The sequence below is a fragment of the Anas acuta genome, chromosome 9, assembly GCF_963932015.1.
Source record: "Anas acuta chromosome 9, bAnaAcu1.1, whole genome shotgun sequence".
Taxonomy (NCBI): Eukaryota; Metazoa; Chordata; class Aves; order Anseriformes; family Anatidae; genus Anas; species Anas acuta.
In genome coordinates this window covers 25,992,661-26,012,016 of record NC_088987.1, presented here as the reverse complement: position 1 = coordinate 26,012,016, position 19,356 = coordinate 25,992,661, and the positions used below count along the sequence as shown (strand labels likewise).

General features: G+C 37.2%; 1 long non-coding RNA gene across 2 annotated transcripts in view; it reads left to right on the top strand.

The window, feature by feature from the left end:
* The window catches only part of LOC137861196 (uncharacterized), a 163,938-nt gene that overhangs the window by 77,847 nt on the left and 66,735 nt on the right, over positions 1–19,356 (top strand). For both annotated transcript variants that reach the window (XR_011099458.1, XR_011099459.1), the window contains exons 2-3: positions 6,469–6,630; positions 7,954–8,039. This is a non-coding gene — a long non-coding RNA (uncharacterized lncRNA). The remainder of the gene's footprint in view (positions 1–6,468; positions 6,631–7,953; positions 8,040–19,356) is intronic.

Here is a 19,356-nt window from a genome sequence, read left to right as displayed (position 1 = left end):
CAGAAGAATACATTGAAGCAAAAAGAGATGAAAGAAACCTTCAGGGAAGCTGTCTTTGGTGTTTCTGTTCTTGATTTCCTGATGCTAATGTTCTAGGTGTTGAATATCAGAGTTGGTACACACTCAAAAAATTGCTTTGATGTTTCTGAGAACTGCTGGTACTTTTTCCCTTTGAAAATCTGGATTTTGGATCCCAAAGCTGGGTTCTCAAAAACGCTGTCCTGGTTTCAGGACAAGCAGAGGCCTTTGCTTTGGCCAGGGATGCACACAAAGGCAGTGAGTGAGTAGGAAGGTTATTTGGACTGTGTAACAAGGGGCAGTTGTACAGTTTGAAGGTGTTGCTGTGTAGCACAATTATTTTATTCTTACTGATGATTTGGTGAGGGTGCTTTTTTAAGCTGGGGAAAGCATAGGGACTGCTCATACTCAGAGCCTCAAGTTGCTGCTTTGGGCTGGTTTTCATTATGGTCTTTTTAGGGTAATATTTCTGCAGACAACTGCGTGGTTTAAGAAAGCTCCTATTCAGATACTTAAGCCTAAAATACTTAGATGTGTTTCTAGGGCATAGATTAAATATTGGCCTTCTATTTTTTGAAAACAGAGGAATTTACTAGATCCACCCTACTACTACAGGGCTATGTCCTACCTGATGGGCTGCTGCAGAACCACTAAAACTGTCGCACACAAAGGCACCACGGGACTTCCACCATCAACAGGAGTTCTCTGCCTGCCTCTGGCACTAGCTGTCAGGACTGCTTCATCTGAAATCAACGTATAGAATCAGCAGCACTAAATACTACAGGACAAAGGCATAAACTAGCTTTGTAACCCTGGGCAACATGGATGTTTGCTGACTGACAGTGTGAATGACAGCCCAGTTGTCAGTCTAAAATATCATCCTCTAATCATTACAGATGTCACCCGACAAGATGATGGCTACTAAAAAGGGGAATAATTTGGGAAAAGTCATAAAGCCCATTATCTCCTGCTGAAACCATTTCTCTTTGCCATTTCTGAAGTCTCTGAAAAATAGATCCAGAATCCCGAATGTAGCACAGGACTGTTTCATTAAGAGAAGGGCCATTTAGAACTGCACCAGGTACGTTATTACATTCCTAGGGAAACCTGCCCCCAGGCTATGCCAGTCCTTCGTGTCTTGGCAGGTGGCTCCAATCTGGCCATACAGGATAACTGAAATATTTCACCTGTTCCAGAATACAACAGCGAGCAAAAAACTTGCTCAAATGCACAGCCTAGGAAATCAGAGAGAAGGTGTAGTTGTTCACAATGGCAGCAGAGTACATTTTCTAGCTAAGACACTTATTAATATTTTTTCTCCTTAATAAAATAAAAAATAAAAAAATCCGAAGACATTTGCATTCCTGCTCAATTGATTCAATGGAATATTAATTTCAATATGAAGAGAAAACTACATTCTAAACTTATGTCTGAAGGATGGTCTGCACATAAAGGGAAAATAAAGGAGAAAATCTCTTTTCAGAAGGGCAGTAAAATATAGCAGAAGAATACAGGAGGAGGGGGAAACAGGAAAGGAAGAGAGAAAAATATCTGGATATGGAGCCTGATATTTTTCAGGTATAGTCTGAAATGCTGCAGTCAGAATATAGTTCATCATTCAGATAAAACTAAAATGAACCCACAAACTTGTCGATCATAACGGAGTGTTTTAATAATATAAATTAAAAATTGAAGATGCTTATTCATCATCGTGTTAAATCTTTCCAAGATCTAGAGGAAGAGATTCCAGACTGTGAGCCAGAAAATTCTTTATCTCATTCATATAAACTATTTGATAGAAATGCTCTGAAATAAAGCTGCCAAACTTTAGAAAAGAGGGGGGAAAGTATGCTTGGAACCACTGCTAAACATCTATGTCCTGTGGCTATATTGGGCCTGATTCTTCCATTTCCACTCATACTGGCTCTGATTAATTGCAGCGAAGACAGTGGGATAGCTTACGTAGTAATAAAATTTGAATGAATATAGGCAGGAGGTTGTAGTAATTTGTCTTAATGAATAATTTCAGATTGTTTGTTATCTACCTGAGCAATTCTAACATGGTCATTATTATGATGTGGGGACACAGAAGAATTCTACCTAAGAAAAGGCAGATTTTATTTTTGCCAGTTTTATTTCTATTAGTATATCATGATAATACAGTTTCTTCTGAACTAATTAGTAGTCCTTGCCAACTCTTTTCATTTTTCATGTGATAGTTCCCAAGTCTTTGCTCTTCCAGAGAACAGCTGGAATGTAGCACCAAATCCTTGAATATACAGTTACTTGAATGATTTTATATACCTGTGAAGCTGTCAGTCTCATATAACTCTGATCTAGCAAGAAAGTCTGAAAGGAAATATCAGGCCTGTAGGAAGTAATAATAAACAGCAAATCTTGAAAAAAATAATCTGTGAGGAACATGTTAGACAGTGAATTATTAAATTGATTATTGGATACTGCCAGCAGAAATTTTAAAAGTACTTCTCTTCCCTCCAGTATTTCAGCTTCCCATTTCCTATTATTTCATTCTTTTGGTCATATCACTAGTACCACATCTCCAATGAAATTAATGTTAAAGCAGCTGTAGGGCTCATGCATGATGTTGCTGAACAGTTGCATGGGGCTTTGCAATTCCCTCTCTGGAATTACAGACCTTACTCCTCTGCTTTGGTTCTTGAGCAGCACATGCACTGATCACTCTTCTAAAGAATTTTCTCTTGCTCTTTCTTCTCATCGACGGTCATCTCTGTTTTGTCCTATACTATCCCTTGGCAAAAGTGACAGGCTAGCGAGCATAAAGAGAGGGCCATGAGAGAGTGAACAGCCTGGCCTTCAGCAACCAAAGGAAGTCCCAAGTACACTGCGTGCCAGTGGTTGGGAAAAGTACAACCAGACAGAGGGATCTCTTAAATACAAGCCAGGTTCCTCTGCTCTTCCCCACTTTTCTGCCACTGGCCGCTGCTGGAGGTAATAGTCTGCTTGAGAGACCTTTGGTCTCTTGCAGCCTGGTTATTCTTATGCTAAAACTTTTATGTGTTTTGATTTTTATTCTTTTTTGTTTGTTTTGTTTTGTTTTGTTTTTAGATAGGTAGATATATAAAGGATAGAAGGACCAGAAGAAAGTTCTCTTCACATTTCTGTAGTGCTCATTTTACAGTCTGTTCACCACCTAGAAGGAAGAAAGAAATGGAAGATGAAGAGAACCAATATTACGGCATCCCTGCATTTCTGAGGGTGATAATCCTGTCAGCCACCATCTCAGCCTCTTACACCTGTGTTCCCACCAATTTTGGGAGCATTTCCCGCAGCCTTGATTCATGGATGTCAGAACTAAAGAACTATGAGGAATGAGTTGGTAACTAGCAATGTCCTCACTTTTTCTAGGATCTTGAAAATTTTGTCCAAGTTTCCTGTAAGTTTCTCTAGAGCAAGCTTTGAGAAAACATTTTGCAGGTTCATTAGAGGAATCTGTGCTAAAAATCTGTTTGAGGGAGCTCCTTTCTGATTCTAAAAATCAAGTTGCAATCAAGCAGTTTTTTCTTATGTTATATTTATACTAGGAATTCTCAGAAATGCCAAGAAAGAATTATTGAAGCACTGTAGAAGCTGAAATTCCCTATAGTTTCATGCAAAAAACTTCTTAGTTCAGACCTCATGGCAGCATATTTTTTTCCATTCAGGTATTTATTCTGTGCGAATTAAACGGATGTAATGTTTACTGCTTTTTAGAATAAGGTTTTTTTGAGCATCTTGGGGAAACTTGAAGAACAGATTTACTTATTACAGAAGACAAATCTGACAAAATACTTGTGTTTATCCTTAAGTGTCTTAATTTTAGCCTATTTGTTTAAGGAAAGTACTCTTCTGTGAAGTTTGAACAGGAACATGCATGAATGTTTTACTAATGTAATTCCCAAGACTTAGATCCATTGCTATACTGTAAGGTTCTTTTAAAAAAGTGTTTAATTGTTTTTGTTTGTTTGTTTTTTTCCTTTCTTTCTCAGCATTCCAGCACTGCAATCTGCATTTTAAGAATGATCAAGTGCTTTAAGTATTTCGTAACTCCCTTTGGATTACATACTCTATTTAAAAGTTAAAGTATTCCTTGATGAAAAAGTATTTGCCTTTATCTGTTCATTGCTATTCTATGAATTGCTTCAGATGTTAAAAGCCTTTCTATTTTGGCTGTGGTTTGCTTATTTCTCAATGCTAAACTTTTTGTAGTTTGCACCATATGCCATGTAGGTACTATGCATTAAAATCAGGTGTGAATTTTGGCTTCTATTTGGAGTATTTTACAAGGAGAGAAATTTTACATACTAAAATGCTTTCTGTAGAACACAGCTTTAAGGAAAGAAAAAGAAAAAAGCTGAAGTAACTGAGTCTATACTTTACATCTCCTTGAAACGCATTCTCTTTAAAAAGGGTTTATGTAATTTTACATAATTATTTTGGCAGGAATGTTTATTGCTCCGCTGGGTGAAATTATTAGTGTACCTCTCAGGCTGCATTTTCAAAGTTCAGTAATACGTATATAAACCTCTTTGAGGGTCCTTGATATACACTATTTTTATTAGAGACCCTTGTTCCACTTCAGTAAAAGGATGACACAAGATGTTTACTTAAAAAAGAGTCTTTGATATCCTCCTGAGAATGTTTTGATAGAATGGCATACATTTGGTTATGGTTAGTAAGCCAAACAATTTGCCATTGTTATCTCACTGTGTTTGTCTAGAGCCTGTAAGGAGCTTTCAAAAATATCCATCTCCATGTTTCCGTTAATTAATTGCATGTTCAGCAGGATTATTCTGTTTTATAAAATTCCCTGTCCTTTTAGTTTTATCAGAGAGATTTTAAATTAAGGCATGTGGTATAAAGCAAAAGGAAAATATTGTCATGACTAAGCGTAAGGAAATACTACAGTTGTATAAAGGTTAATATTCCTGTGTGTGGGGAAAATAAAAAAAAAACATGTTCCTGCTACTTCTGGGTGCAAGATGTTGTACCCGAGGGCTGAAAGTAATAGTTGCTGGTGTGAAAGTATTCACCAATAGCAATTGCAGATGAATGCTTTCGGAGTCAGCTGAAAGCTGAGTTAATCATATTGTAGCTTAATATTTAAACTTATAAGGTATAATAAACTTATAATATAAGGTATAATAAATGGTGGTGACTTAATTTTATTCAAACTTTATTAGCAATGTGATTAAAGGACTCAAATCCTTATCTGACACCTTTGCTATATTGTAATTTGTTTGCTTTTTTACCATTTTATGTGTATTCTAGAATTTCACTTTTATACCTTAGCTGAAATACATCTTTCTCTGCTTGTTTGATAGTTACATGATTAAGCTGGCTCTAATATGTATCAGTGACCATGTCACAGAAGTTACCTGTGCACTTATTGCCCTTCAGAATCACTGCTGTGCCAGGTTTAGGCTTGATAGCAAGACCAGGTGATTCTATGCCTCTGTTATTCACCTTTTTTGTTTGCACTCTCATTGGATAAACCGTGGATCACAATTCCTGTAATTGTAGGTGAACTGGCAGCAGAGAAATGCAACACTTATGGTGCTGTTCCACTTGATAAACTTGCATTCTTGGGAATCTCCTGCATCCCTTCCCTGCTAGACTGGTAGGGTCATGCTGCTTTTATGAACTCTTGATGGGAGTGGTCAGTACTGAACTGAATAATTCCCTTTAGAATTATATATTTAACAAAGCAATCCTTGAAAAGGCCTGCTAGGTTTCGGATGGGTGCACAGGAAGAAAAGGCTAAGAAAGAAATTCCTTCTGCGATGTGTGGCTGAAGAAGAGGTGGTAGATGGAGTGGTCTCTGCAGCTGCCGACTGCTCTCTCAGCAGGGTGGGGCCGGGCAGCCTAGCACAGTGCTGTCCTCTGTTGCTGTCCTGCCACTCCCTGCCCTGCCAGCAGCACTGCAGGTGATGCTCGGTGTCGTGATGCTTGTGAGTTGTGTTCATCGCTGGCACACAACTCACACCTTGGCCGACTGCGCACCTACCCTTCTGTGCGGTGAAATCACACTGATGTGGGAATCGAGAGTTTGGGGCCCCTTGGTGCATGTCAGCAACAAATTCACTGTTCTTCATTTCCCTGTCATCAGGGCTGAGCTATGTCAGTTCATGTTCTCTAAGAGCAGTTTGAATTCAGTTTAGCTGGTGATTAAGTTACTTTGTTGGAGTGAATTGGAAGCCAGTAGGAATGTTTGTTCAAAGGGTTAACTTAACCTTCCCCAAGGTTGTAACGAACGCTGGATAAGCTCTTCCAAATTCTCAGAGTTAATAAATAAAAAAATAAATACTTGCTTTTACATTTTTAAGTCAATGTTTTCCCCCTGGAAAGAAAGTCTGTTTAAAGTACTTAAACTCATGGTACAAATGATTCATTTTTTCTCTAATCATAAACATTATTTGTCTGGCGTTTCAGTTCTTTAGATTTATGCACTAGCCATGTTTGTCAAAGTATTTGGCACCAGTGACATCATCTTTGTTGAAATGCCGGACAGCGTGATGAGTCCCAGATGTTGTTAACACACACCAAAAGCAGAGAAAGAATAAAATCCAAAGGTCAACGATAACAGCTATGGAGGTAAAGAAAAGTGTTTTTATTTTCTAAAATAAAATTCAAAGTGATTATTTCTATTTGTTTGAGGTTTGTTTTGCATAAATGATCACTCAGGGACTATGCTGAAAACTCTGCATATGCAGGATAAGGGGGGACTGATATGTGAAGGTGGATGAATGCTGAATAAAGGATAATTTGACTTCATGATTGCCCTGTTTCCTTTCTTGTTTATTTTTTTTCCTGATCTTTTACATTTTGCATGTGTAGATTATAATATATGCAGAATATGTGTGCTGAGAATTAAATATGCTTCTTACTGAACTGCCAGGGTATAAAGTGTCTTTTGAATAATGGTCATGCATGGTTATGTCAGCACATCATGTTTTCTAATGTACTGTAACATGACATGCCCATGTAACCAAGAGTAGCATCATTTCCTAATGACATGTCATTTCTGTGAAATGTAAAAAGGATATGACTTACTGAGAAATAGGATTGGAAATGTGATTTTGTTTTAAAATAAAATCACTCTCTGCACAGTTTTTCTATTCCCAAAAGTAGTTTTTATGAAAGTGTGTTTTAGGTGCTTTGAGGGGAAAAAATCATAAAGGTACCTAGGTATGGTTTCATATTAACCGCATATCTACCCAAATGTTTAACGTTGCATACATATCATAAAGTAAACATTAACAAATAATATATCTGTCTCAAGTATCCTCAGCACTGCATTACACTGACTTGACTAATATTTTCAAGGAGAATCAGGCAGAGGTATTTTCTTATTCTCGTACCAACAATATATACTGTTTTTTGAGCATTTTACTTTCTGGATTGTGTTCAGTGCCATAGAGAATTCCCATATCCACAATTAAAAATTTAGCTCGGAAAATGAGTACCTAGTTGTCAAATTTGTTTTCTCAATTTACTTCAGTAGTTCTCCAGGTCTCATAGGCTTAAGACAAATTGTCTTAAAGCCACAGAGAGGAAAAGAAAATTTAGACCTTTCATATTGGAGGATTGTATCCTATAAACATGAATATCAGTTGACTGTATATAACACTGCCTTCTATACAAAGGCTTCGCATCAGAAAAAAAAAAAATATATATATATAAATGTATCAAAATATAAGATGTTGTTTCAGCTCTTCTTAGGAGATTATTCTTCATTTGTTTAATTGAGGTGAAAATTTTGAAAGTAATTGGCATATTTAAGGGGAAAACATTAAGCTACAGTTATATATGCAAAAGTTCCAAAGAGTATTTGGAAAAGATTCCTGGGTCTGTAAATATGAGCATGTTTTTAAGTGAGAAAAAAAAATAAACTTAAACCATTCTCTCTGTTTATAGGACTGTGCTTAGTTTACATTCTCATGTTGATAGATGAAGAATGTTGGGTTTTGGTCAAGGGCTTATAAAGCTGTTGAACTTTACAGGTAAGATTTTCAGATACTCTTAACTTATAAAACCAACATACATGCAAGATTTTGCTAGCTTTCATTTTCAAAAGCACTTATGTTGTTTAGGGGTCTAATTCAGAGTTCTGAAAGCAGCTTGGATGCTAACTGACCTTCAAAGGGACATCTAAGCATTTATGGTCAGACATGGAATGTAAAAGGAGCCTAGTGGGGTTTTTTTTATAGTACTTCAGCACCTCAATCCCTTTGAAATCATTTTAAACATTTTCCTTCAATTTAAATAATGGGGCATGGATTTCTAAATCATATATGTACTTATGAAAATATTACCCATAATTTATTTATACCTTGTGACTACCCCAGGAAAAAAGTGTGTTGTGGATGTAGTCCTTTAGTGGAAAATGTTCTATGAATCTGGGTACAAATCCTAGTTTTTGTCACTAATGTGTCATTTTAGTCATTATTTCCTGAGAAGTATCATTAGAAATCTGGGTCATATAGGCTGTGCTTAAATCACATATCAGATGACCCAAATGTGTAAGGCAAGCTGGTGTAATTCAGCATCACTTGAAGCAATTTATTCCACTGAAGATCAGCTCCCTCGAAGTCCTGCATCTTTCTGAGTGGAATTTCTTCACCTTCTCAAGTCTTTTCTTACATCTCATATTAGTCAGGACCCCCTACCTTCCCGTCCCTGGCTTATCTGACTGGCTGGTGGTACTGATGCAATTACTGTCTCCGTATACAGTCTTTTATTAGTTTTAGGAACATAATAAATTCACCTGAAACACAAACATACCTGTTATAGACAGTATGTGGAAATACTGAAGGAGAAAGTTGTATGAAAAAAAAAACACAGAACTTTGCAAGGTTGAGGAAGATGTACCTGTTTGTTGAGTAAAGTTAGGATAATACAGTATATCTTTTCATGTAATAAATTGTCACACAATGTGATATATTTTTGTATAATTTAGTGTCAGTGTTATTTGCTGAAAAATTAATGCATTTGCAAACAGAATAGTTAGCTTTGCCAGTTGTGATTTTTATTATTTTTTTTTAATTCTTCCATTCACTCTCATTCGATTTTCTTATGGCCATTCTTATGGCCAGAAAACTGTTGTGGTGCAAACTAAAAAATATGTAGTAATGTAATTAAAAGTCATGTTCAGAGCTATTGATCACACACCTAACAGTTTCTCTCAGGGACATTATACTTGTACCAAAACTGTGCTATCAGACTCTCCTCTAACACAGCTTTAATGCAGTGGCTTTTCATTAGTTCTGTTCAAAATACACAGAAAAACATGTGCCAGAAGCCTTGCATGTGATGGGCAGCACAGACTTTGCAGCTGTCTGTGTAATTCTTAGAAAGGTGAAGAAGTGATGACTTGTGCTCTATACCACCCAAGACTTTTTTTTTTTTTTTTTTTTTTTTTCGGGGGGGGGGGTGGGGAGGGAGCGGGTGTAAGGTCACCTTATATTTATAGATCTTGGAAAATTGTAATGAATACTTATGATAGCAGCAAAAAATCAAGCAGCTGCAAATTGTTTACATTTTTGAGAATATGAAACCAGCTTCTACTGCAAAACAAATACATTTGTTTATAATTCTAAATCTGTTAGAATTGGATGAAAACTGAAAGCTCTTTGGTTCTGCTTTATCCTCTATGTACCTGATAGTCGGAAAACTGTCAGTATCACAATTTTTAAAACACTATTGTCAACTGTATAGCTAAAAGGTAAAGGCTGAACAAATTAATAATTCTAAAAATTGCACACAAAATACTTGCATCAATTAATTTGAAATAAATGCCATAAAGCTTTGTAAAGCTTCCAAGTTAGAGAATTGCAGTCCACCTAAAATGTTACCAGTTTATGCTTTTTCCCTGCCTTTAGGAAAACAAATTCTTCCATAGTAGAACAAACAGCTCAGATGAGCATATTTGAAAAAGTGCACATTAAAAATGTGCACAATATTGGCTTCAAATTTTTGTCAGATTTTTCTACTACAGAATCATGACTTACAATCTGCCACTGATTTAATAGCTAGCTTGAAAAATATATCAAGAGAAATAGCACTATCTTTGCTTAGGCAGAAGTAATCAATTCTAAATTTTGGCACTACTGGTAAGTTGGTATTTAGATTGCATTTATAGTATAAAAACATATAGATTTGTTCAAACTGGAGAAATAATAGGTGATTATTAGGTGAAATAATAGGCAAACTTTAGATGAGGCACACTATTTGACTAAAATGAATATCTTGCATGAAAGGGAAAGCTGTTTATCTGTTAGGATGATGATTTTCAAACTTTTCCTTTCCAACTACTGCCATCAGCAACAGTAGTGATAGCAGTCTCAGCCTAGAGCTGTACATGGGGTCACAAGTCACCATTGCAGACACTTGTGTATGACTTGTGGTATTTGGATTGCAACTTGGGAATGCCTGTGGTCGAGATCTTCATCCATTTAAATACAACTGCACTAATAAATGAAGGATCTGATTTAGAGACTACAGTTTCATTCTCTTTAGGTTTCATGTTTTCTGTATTTGGTTTCTCCAGTTCTTCCTATTGGTTAACTGCTACTTGTGTTTTCATTGAAATACTTTCGACTCATGAAGCATGTGGAATTTCAGGGTATCCCTGTGTCATGTTTTACAGATAATTCAAAGACCTCTATAGTCAGAGGTGCCCCTCCACTTTGCAAGAGGATCTCTTAACTACCATATAGTTTGCTCAGTAAACTGAACAATTATCTCCCTTTGAGTTTTTCCCTTCCTTTCCCCGTTCTCCTTTTTTCTTTCATTTTTTCCTTTTCTTCTTCTACTGCCCATTTTAACAGGCTGTCACAGACTATGCAGAGCAGCATTACATTACAATTCAGTAAAGCTCCTACAACCAGCATGCAAGACTTCATCAGAAGGCAAAATGCTAGTCTCAGAGGATAATAACTGAGATATTCTTTTAATAAGGACCATTTTTAAATGTTAAGGATGACTTGTTTTAATTGAAGGAGAGGAAAGGAACTCTTACCAAGAGTCAAAGAGCTCTCTGAAGTTTTCAAATTGTCTTGTATAGAAAAGCCTTAGAATCGAAATGAACAGAGGTTATGAACAACGTCTGACCATCTCAAACTGTAAATTTCATTTGACCAGGTTATTCTCTTCTACAGTTGAAAATCTGGCCTTAGTTTAAATAAGATATGTGACCATCCTAGTAACTGCAGGCAAATCATGAGAGACTCATTTTACAGACCCAACTTCTGCTGCGTTTGTGTAACAGGGATGCAGAACAATTACCATTCAAACCATTCTTTTCAATCTACTGTACAATATCCACCTGTTCTGTCAGACAGCAGGAATGTATGCCACAAATACAGACTACTGCCGTGACAGCAGCAGGAGTATGGCAGCAACAACTAATCAAATCAGCTGAATCAGAGGTGTGACTCACGTTGCACTTCTGTGCAATGAAAACGAGCAGAAAGGGAAGAGCCAAATGGTTGTAAATTTTTTTGTTGTTTTATTTTTTAAGAACTTGCTTTAAATTATAGCCAGTAGAGTGGTTAAGTACAAGGAAAAAGTAATGAGGAATTCAAAGAAAAATAACATTTCATCCTTACTGCAAAGGACAGGCAGAGAGAGATAGGTATAGGAGCCACCCATTGTAATCACTTTGAAAAAGCAAAGCATGGGTTTTGATTTTCCTAAAGAAGCAAATGCAAAAGAACTCTTGTCTGTACCATATGACTCATGATGCTTCTTTACTAGGCTTAAAGAGATTTGAACTTGAGTAATAGCACCATTAGAGCTCTTTACCAGGAGCCAATTCCTGTGGTTTCACTGGGTCCAGCTGCTGATGACTCACAGAGGAAGTGGCAGAGATTAGGTGCACAAGGAAAAAATCAGAACAGCTCAGAAATAAAGCAAATCAACCAAGCATTACCTTTTGTGCACGACAGAACAATGGCTTAACAACTAAGGTTCAAAATGATCCGTCTTATTCCCCTCATTTGTGCTATTCCTGTTGGAAAGACCACCAGGAAACATGCGAACCGCTGTGGAATACACACTGTAATCCATGGAACATCTCAATTAATATTCCTTCTTGACTACAGCTAGAACAATACATAGCATCAAGCAGTTTAATCTCCGGCAATAATGCCTTTTGTAAGATCAAGAGGTCTTTCCCTTGAATTCAGTTTTAAGCGAGGATTTTGAAAATTAGTTAGGTATTCTGCATAATGTATAGTGGTGGCTGCAGGTTCCATAAATAATAGCTAGGTAAAATGTATAGAAAAAGGTTGCTTGTCATTAGTATGTTGCCATTAGTAATTTCTCCTTTTGCAAATTGACATTGGGTTCCCTTTAGAAGAGAGTTAATCCTCCAACATTCTTTGTTATGAACTAATATATCTGAGATTGTGTAAAATTTAAAACACTGCCTCTCATATTCAGCTTTGTACTATAAAGAAAATGCATCCCCAGCAGCAAAATGTTAAAATAGCAAATTTTAACATTTTAACATAAAAAGGGAGGATGGAGGGAAAGACATTCTGGATCTTGCTTAAATTACTAATTTACAGTGGTAGTGCTGCTGTTGTCTCATCTTACTACAGTGTTAGACAAAGAGATTAGGGGATATTTGCTTCTAGGAAATTACAAATAGTTTAGTCTCAACTCCCTAGGGAGGAGTCCTATCTGAGTTGCTATAGATTAATAAAGCAAGTTATTGCAAAAAACATAGGACTATTTTGACTAAATTAGACTATTTCTTTAAAGAATATATGAAAAGGATGATGTTCTAAGAGCATCCTAGGAAAAAAAAATATCGCAGATTTTGCCAGTCAGCAATTTATCCTTTTTAAAATGTAACTGAAATAGAATTTAATGTATGTTCCACTTTCTATTTCTCATAAGAATTTCAGAGGTAAGATCAGCTGGTGATTACACACAGAGATGCATTTTATAAACATTTGCTTTAGTGATTAATGTAAAATGATTTGCAACCCTCTCTTTAGAATATTAAGTAATGCAATTTATCTCATATGTTTACCATCAGCTGCATTTTGAACTGCACAAGGTGACTGTGTGACACTGGTACATGGTCCCTGCAACACAGACTGAGTTTTTAAAAGGCCTGCATTATTACCATCAGTTTCAGTTGTGCTTCAGTTTGAGCAATAAACACTTCAAAAAATACTTCCAATGAGAAAGGTGCTTCTGCTGGTATTTTCCTGTATGGCAAATTAAGGATAAATTCATTTTGTGGTGCCTTTACTCCCCATATTCCACTGTCTGCATTAAGCTATAAAAAAGCAATAAAGATTGCATTTAAGACAGGAGTGCGCTGAATGTTTGGGATACAGCTGGTGAGTGGCTCAGGTGTGGTGTGGGTGTCAACAACATGGGTAGTTTGGATGAGTGTAGGGTGCTGCCATGGCCGTCCTCAGTAGTGAGCTGGGGTGCCATGAGCTTTGGGGAGAGCTGCACCAGCTCCCTGCATGCAGCCACATGGCCTTCACGCACTCAAAAGCTCATGGGCAGAGCAGATCAGTTTGTTTACTTTGCTCTGTTAAAAGTCAGTTGTTTTATGTTTAAATATTTCCATTCATCTCATCTACCTAGATTCTTCGGCACATATGTGAAGATGAAAGGAATGGAAACCTTATTCCTAGAAGTGCCATAAATAAGGATTCTGCAGGGAAAAAAAAAGAAAAAAAAAGTAAAATGGAGTTAATGTACATTAGAAATTGTTTATTTGATACTGTTTTACTACCCCTTTAAGGTATGATAATGTGAACTGGCTGTCAATACAACATCACTTAGTTTGTTTTCATCTGGACCTTAGAGCACAATAAAATTATTAGTACATAAATCTCTACTAATTTAGTCTAAATTATGATTCTTTCATCAACATGCACGTATAAATTATATCATTAATCATAATGATTTCTTTCAGTATTCATGTGGATGTAATATGTAATTTCATGGGAATCCCACTGTAATTTAGCATGAATTAATGTCCACTTATTGGAAAGCACTACCTACATTGATATTTCTAGGGGAAAAAAACAACCATGATGCATCTTAAACTACAGTCTAAATGACCAGGGTGCTGGTAAACAACCACCAAAGGAACATCACTGCAAGTAAAAAAAAGTTATCTTGAAGGCAGTTTTTTTCAAAACTCATTAGGCCAGATGGCAGCCTGTTTTCTAGGGGTATGGAAAGAACAAGGGGACTTCTCCCTGCCCTGGGAAACATGGTGTGAATAAGTAGAGTGAGGGGAGAGGAGAAGCAGAGGTGCATTGCTAGATACTCGAGAAAGCAGAGCAAAGCCATCTGCTATACCTTTTTGACAGAGCAATAACTGCTAGATCAGTTTTAATGGACAACACCTTATAATTGGCCTCAACAATACATTTCATCGAGAGAAACGACAGTATTCATCCACATTTCTCTAGCAACAGATTGTGTGTTTGGAAGTGGTCAGCAACTCTTAGCAACAGATTGTGTGTTTGGAAGTGGTCAGCCCATATATTGAGCAGGTCAAGAACCCACAGATGGGCTACCTTGTCCTCAGTTTCCCCTGCCTAAGAAATGTAGCTACCACCTTGAGAAGTGCTGTGCCCTTTGTGGAGGTGAAGTAGGGTACCACTTAATCTAGCTATGAAATATATAAATGGAACTTACATATATACATATGCATGCTTCATAAGTGAGACAGTGAGGGGGAAAAAAGGGAACTTCTGACTATAACAAAAGATGCATTCGGAAAAATGAACTAATCAGTGCTCTCCAAGGAGAAATTCATTCTGTTTAGGAGGCTGTACCCTCTGCTGCTGCACATACTTAATATAATTTATATTATTATTTAAATCACTGCGTAAATTTTAGATACTTTTAAAAAACAAGTTAATGGACCATACTTTACTGCTTAGCATCATTTATATCAAGAATTAGTGGCTGTGTAGATAAAATATGTGAATACAGAGGAGAAAACACAAGCAAATATCATGAAACTCTTGTGTAGCATGGGTTTAAAATACAACCACAGAAATAAGCCCTTGCAAAAGTCCAATCTTGTATGGTACAGACTTTCCTTTAAGCTGTGTGTGCCCCCGTCTTTTAATGTAATAAGTTCTTAAAACCACTTGCTACTACACAGGGGGCCTGTCCTTACACCAGTCTGCCATGGCAGAATATTTATTCCACCAGGAAATATTTCCCTCTCCTCGCTTTGGATACAAAGGCAGGCAAGAACACAGCACAGCTTTCCCATAGGTTTAAGAGGAAATAAAGAAGGCAAATTAAGAAATTCTTGGGGAAAGCAGAGGCACCTCTAACAACTGCTTGGGAGCTGAAGAAAGGGGCTGAAGCGCTTTTAACAGACACAGCCTAGAAACAAAGACAGAAGGAAACAGAGAAAGATAATAAGAACCTGAAAGTGAAAGGATTCTGGCAGCTGAGATAAATCCAGGGCCTTCTGCTGTGGGCTCATTAAAAGGCAGAATATATTCCCTAAAAATGTCTTACCTGTACCAGGCAATAAAGCAGCTGTGCGTCATTGCCTCCTTCAGGTTAGCTGTGCTGTATTTCATTCCTCTGTATGCTCGCAGCTGAGAAATTTTGACAGGAAGCCCAGTTTCTGAAGCTTTGACACACAGTCTTTCACAGCCCAAGATTCCTGTCAATGTAATGCTGAAACTTGTGTCGCTGAAGGGAGTGGTGCAGAGATGGGACAGCAAGGAGTCACAGCAGCCACAGGGGAGATGAGCACAAGCTAAGCGACAGGTGGTACCCAGGGCCATGGTTAGCACTCACGCCTTATTTAACCGCAATTCTCTGGCTTATTTTATGATAACCCTGAGAAAGCACAGGTTCAAATCTTTGAAAAACAGAAATTTAGGTAAAGTGTGATATATCTCTTGGAATAAATTATGGAAAAAATGGCACAGAAGAGAGTCCAGTAGGTGTGAAGGTCCTAGGAGGGGAATGCCGAAGTAGGGACCGTGCCCCTGGTTTTGCTGGAGAAAGGGTCATGTGTCCCAATGCTGAGGAGTCAGCCCCTGTGGATAAGAGGGCAGGGTTTCTTCAGATTTGTACACTGCTTACTTATTGCTTAATTATGTGCAATTTCATGAAGCATGGTCTTCAGTGAGAAAAACAGTTTGGAGCTGAGAATGGTTTGCTTTGGCATCTCGTGACTCAGGCCTAAACTCATCTGTCTTTCATATTCCCTCATTTGCAGTCTGTTTTCTTTCTGCCCGACTTGAATACTTACTGCTCAGTAAAAGAAGTTCTGAGTTATTTTCCTGTATCAAATGAAGCTCCAGGCATGGATCCTTTGCTGCTGCCACAATGCAAAGAAGGATATAAAAGTAAGCTTTTATAAGCAGGGACAAACTTAGGCCTCTGGCATTTTACAGTAAGGCCAGACAAAGGAGCTACGGTGAAAGTCTAATTTAAACAGAGGGAGAAAAATTCATAGGCCATATATCACCACCTCCTCTTTGCACTTGCCAAACTGATGTTCTGCCAAGGCAAGAAAAACTGTTTTACCTGAGAATAGACCAAATGCTCTCATTTTTTTGTTTGTTTTTGTTTTGTTTTGTTTTCCCCTTTGGTAAATGGAAATCATGTTTTATAAGTCTCTGTTTTACCTTGCAGTTTGTAACTCACAAAGTCACTTCATTCTTGAATGTGATGTTGGATAAAATTGTTTTCCTTTAAAAAAAAAAATATTCTGGTCTGCTAATTTCAGGTAACAGTAATTATCTAAACAATTACTGTGCCTAAATTATTAGTTGCTGCCCAAACGAGTGCCTGCATTGTTAGGTTACCTGGCATTTTTGTATAATCACTTTTATTACCTATACATAAATAATTTTCATTCCTGATGAATGCACAAACTGCTGCCTGAGATGCTGTCTATACATTGTAGTTGTATTACTTGGGTTCTGAAGCTAAGTGGGTAGATTGCTTATAGCAATGCATTTCGTCCATGTCCTTTGGATTCAGATGCAGCATGCACCTCCAGCTGTCCAGGAGCACCTCCATTACCCAGTGTTGTAGTAGAGCAAATAGCATTATGGCCTCAGTCTTCAAGCAGTATATTAGTGACAGCAGTAGGCAGACAACTTTTGTCTCCAGGGAATATTAGAAATCTAGAGCTAGAAATAGATGGATTAACTGAAATGCAAGCCAACCTCTGATCTACATTATTGCCTCTCTTCTTTATCTCACAAGGGAAGCAGAGATAACGAGTGATAGACACTGCTAATGATGGAAGTCCGTGATAATACACCGAAGTGATAAACTTCTTTGTGGCCCTCATTGTGCCCAGTTGTCTTCAGCTGGTTATAAGCTCTAGCCTCAAGCTATTTACACCATGATCAGGCTAGTAATTAGCAAAATGTTTAATATAATATAGAAGCAATTAGGAGGTGATAACATGCAATTAAGATGTGTTTTCAGATTAAAGATTTTATAGTGCTCTATTTCTTGAAAAGATAAAGTGCCTATCTCAAAATGTCAAACTGCAGTGATTTAATCTGAGTTATTTTCAATTAATATGCATGTATTCTTGCGATGCGTTCACCGTTGTTATTGACATTGATAAATTAAGCTCATCCCAGCAGAATTTTTCCTTGAGTCGCTATATTTCCCGAATGTCAGTTCTTTCTTTCTTTCTTTCTTTATTTATTTTTTTTTATGCCTACAAGCTGTGCACGATCTAACTCTAAATCCCTTGATTTATCCCTGGGATTACAGTAATGTGTCAGTCTGAGTAGAACAATAATCTGAAAGGGCATTGTTATAAATAGTGTGTTAGAATATAATTGTTTGTCATGTCGTTTCTCCCCTTTAAGTCCCTCTGAGTCCTGTTTAAGTAATTTAGACAGCTAGAATGACAAGAGTCTTGAGACTTCACTTATAGAGTTGTCCAACCAGTCTTCAGCCTACCCTGACTCTTTTGAGACTATCTATTCTGCAAAGTAGGAAGTGGAAACAACAGATGAGTTCCAACTACACTGTGGATTTGTTATGAGATTTTGCTCAGGCCATTTATAGATCAATGGAAATGCTACTGATACTAATTTTGCCCTGGCTAGTCAATAGAAGAGCTTAGACAATAGATGGCAGGGTGTTTCCTATCATCATTACAGAATTTAGAATCCCAAAGCATTGCAGTTCATATTCTTCAGTTCAGTGTCTGAAGGAGATAATATTTTTAAGATTTTATTTTTTTGATACATTTTCTAAACATACAGAAAAAAATATCTGAGGCAGGAAAGACAGGCAACTCTTTTTATGGAGCCAGCATTTTAGCAAAAGAGGTGAATAGCTGCCAGGAAAAGAATGCTAGAAATGAGGGTGTCCTATTGTATCATCCAGTCCAGGTTCTGGATCTTGTAGGATTTTTCCTTGTGACACATTTTTCTGGTCTTTGGTCTGGTATTTCAGGTTTTTTAAATTCTTCCAAGTAGTAAGGCATCCAGACAGCGGTGGATTTGCATATAGCATGTAGCAGAAGGTTTTCCTGATTTTAACCATACTTTTCTTTCTTACTATTTTCCCCCTATAGCTAGTGCTAACACTTTACCAAACATTTGGATTTGTCTTTTCTCTTGCTCTTTCTCCTACCCATTTGAAGGGGCTGTTTGGTAATATTTTGTTCAGATATGATTTCAAAATGCAAATTAGCTGACAGCCATTGCTAAGCAGGACAGGTTGTATTTGGTTTTGTGTCATCCAACTATGATTAAACTTTGTGGAAACAATGGATTTAGTAAAGTAAGATGCTGTAACTCTTCACAGTTTATGCTGATTTGCCAGTGGCTGTTACAATTAATTCAGATAATCCAGTTCTTTACAGGACTGCTTGAATGCAATGAAACATTGCCATTTGACAGTTCTTGCGTCAGTGTTGATTGAGCCATGCATATTTGATTCTCATCTATAAATAAATACCAACCTCTCAGGTAAGTCACTTGCATCTTAGAATTAAATGCTGTTCTCCAATATTATCTGTAAATACCTCACTGTCCTGTCCTTCAACTTTGCTTCACAGACCATTTTAAAGACAAGCAAAGAACTAGCAACACAATTAAAGGAAGCTGTCAACTCATGGTGGAGTGGGTCAGCTGGAATCCAGCATGTGAGATTTTGGGTGGCATCCCTTGTATAATGGAAAAGTGATGTGATTGATTACAAATCTCACCCTATCTTTCCTCCTGAAGCTCCGAAAAGCCTCAGATTATCTGTGTTTCCCTTCCCAAGTAATGCAATAGCCCAGAATTGTTAACAGAGAGTAACTAACATTGGAAG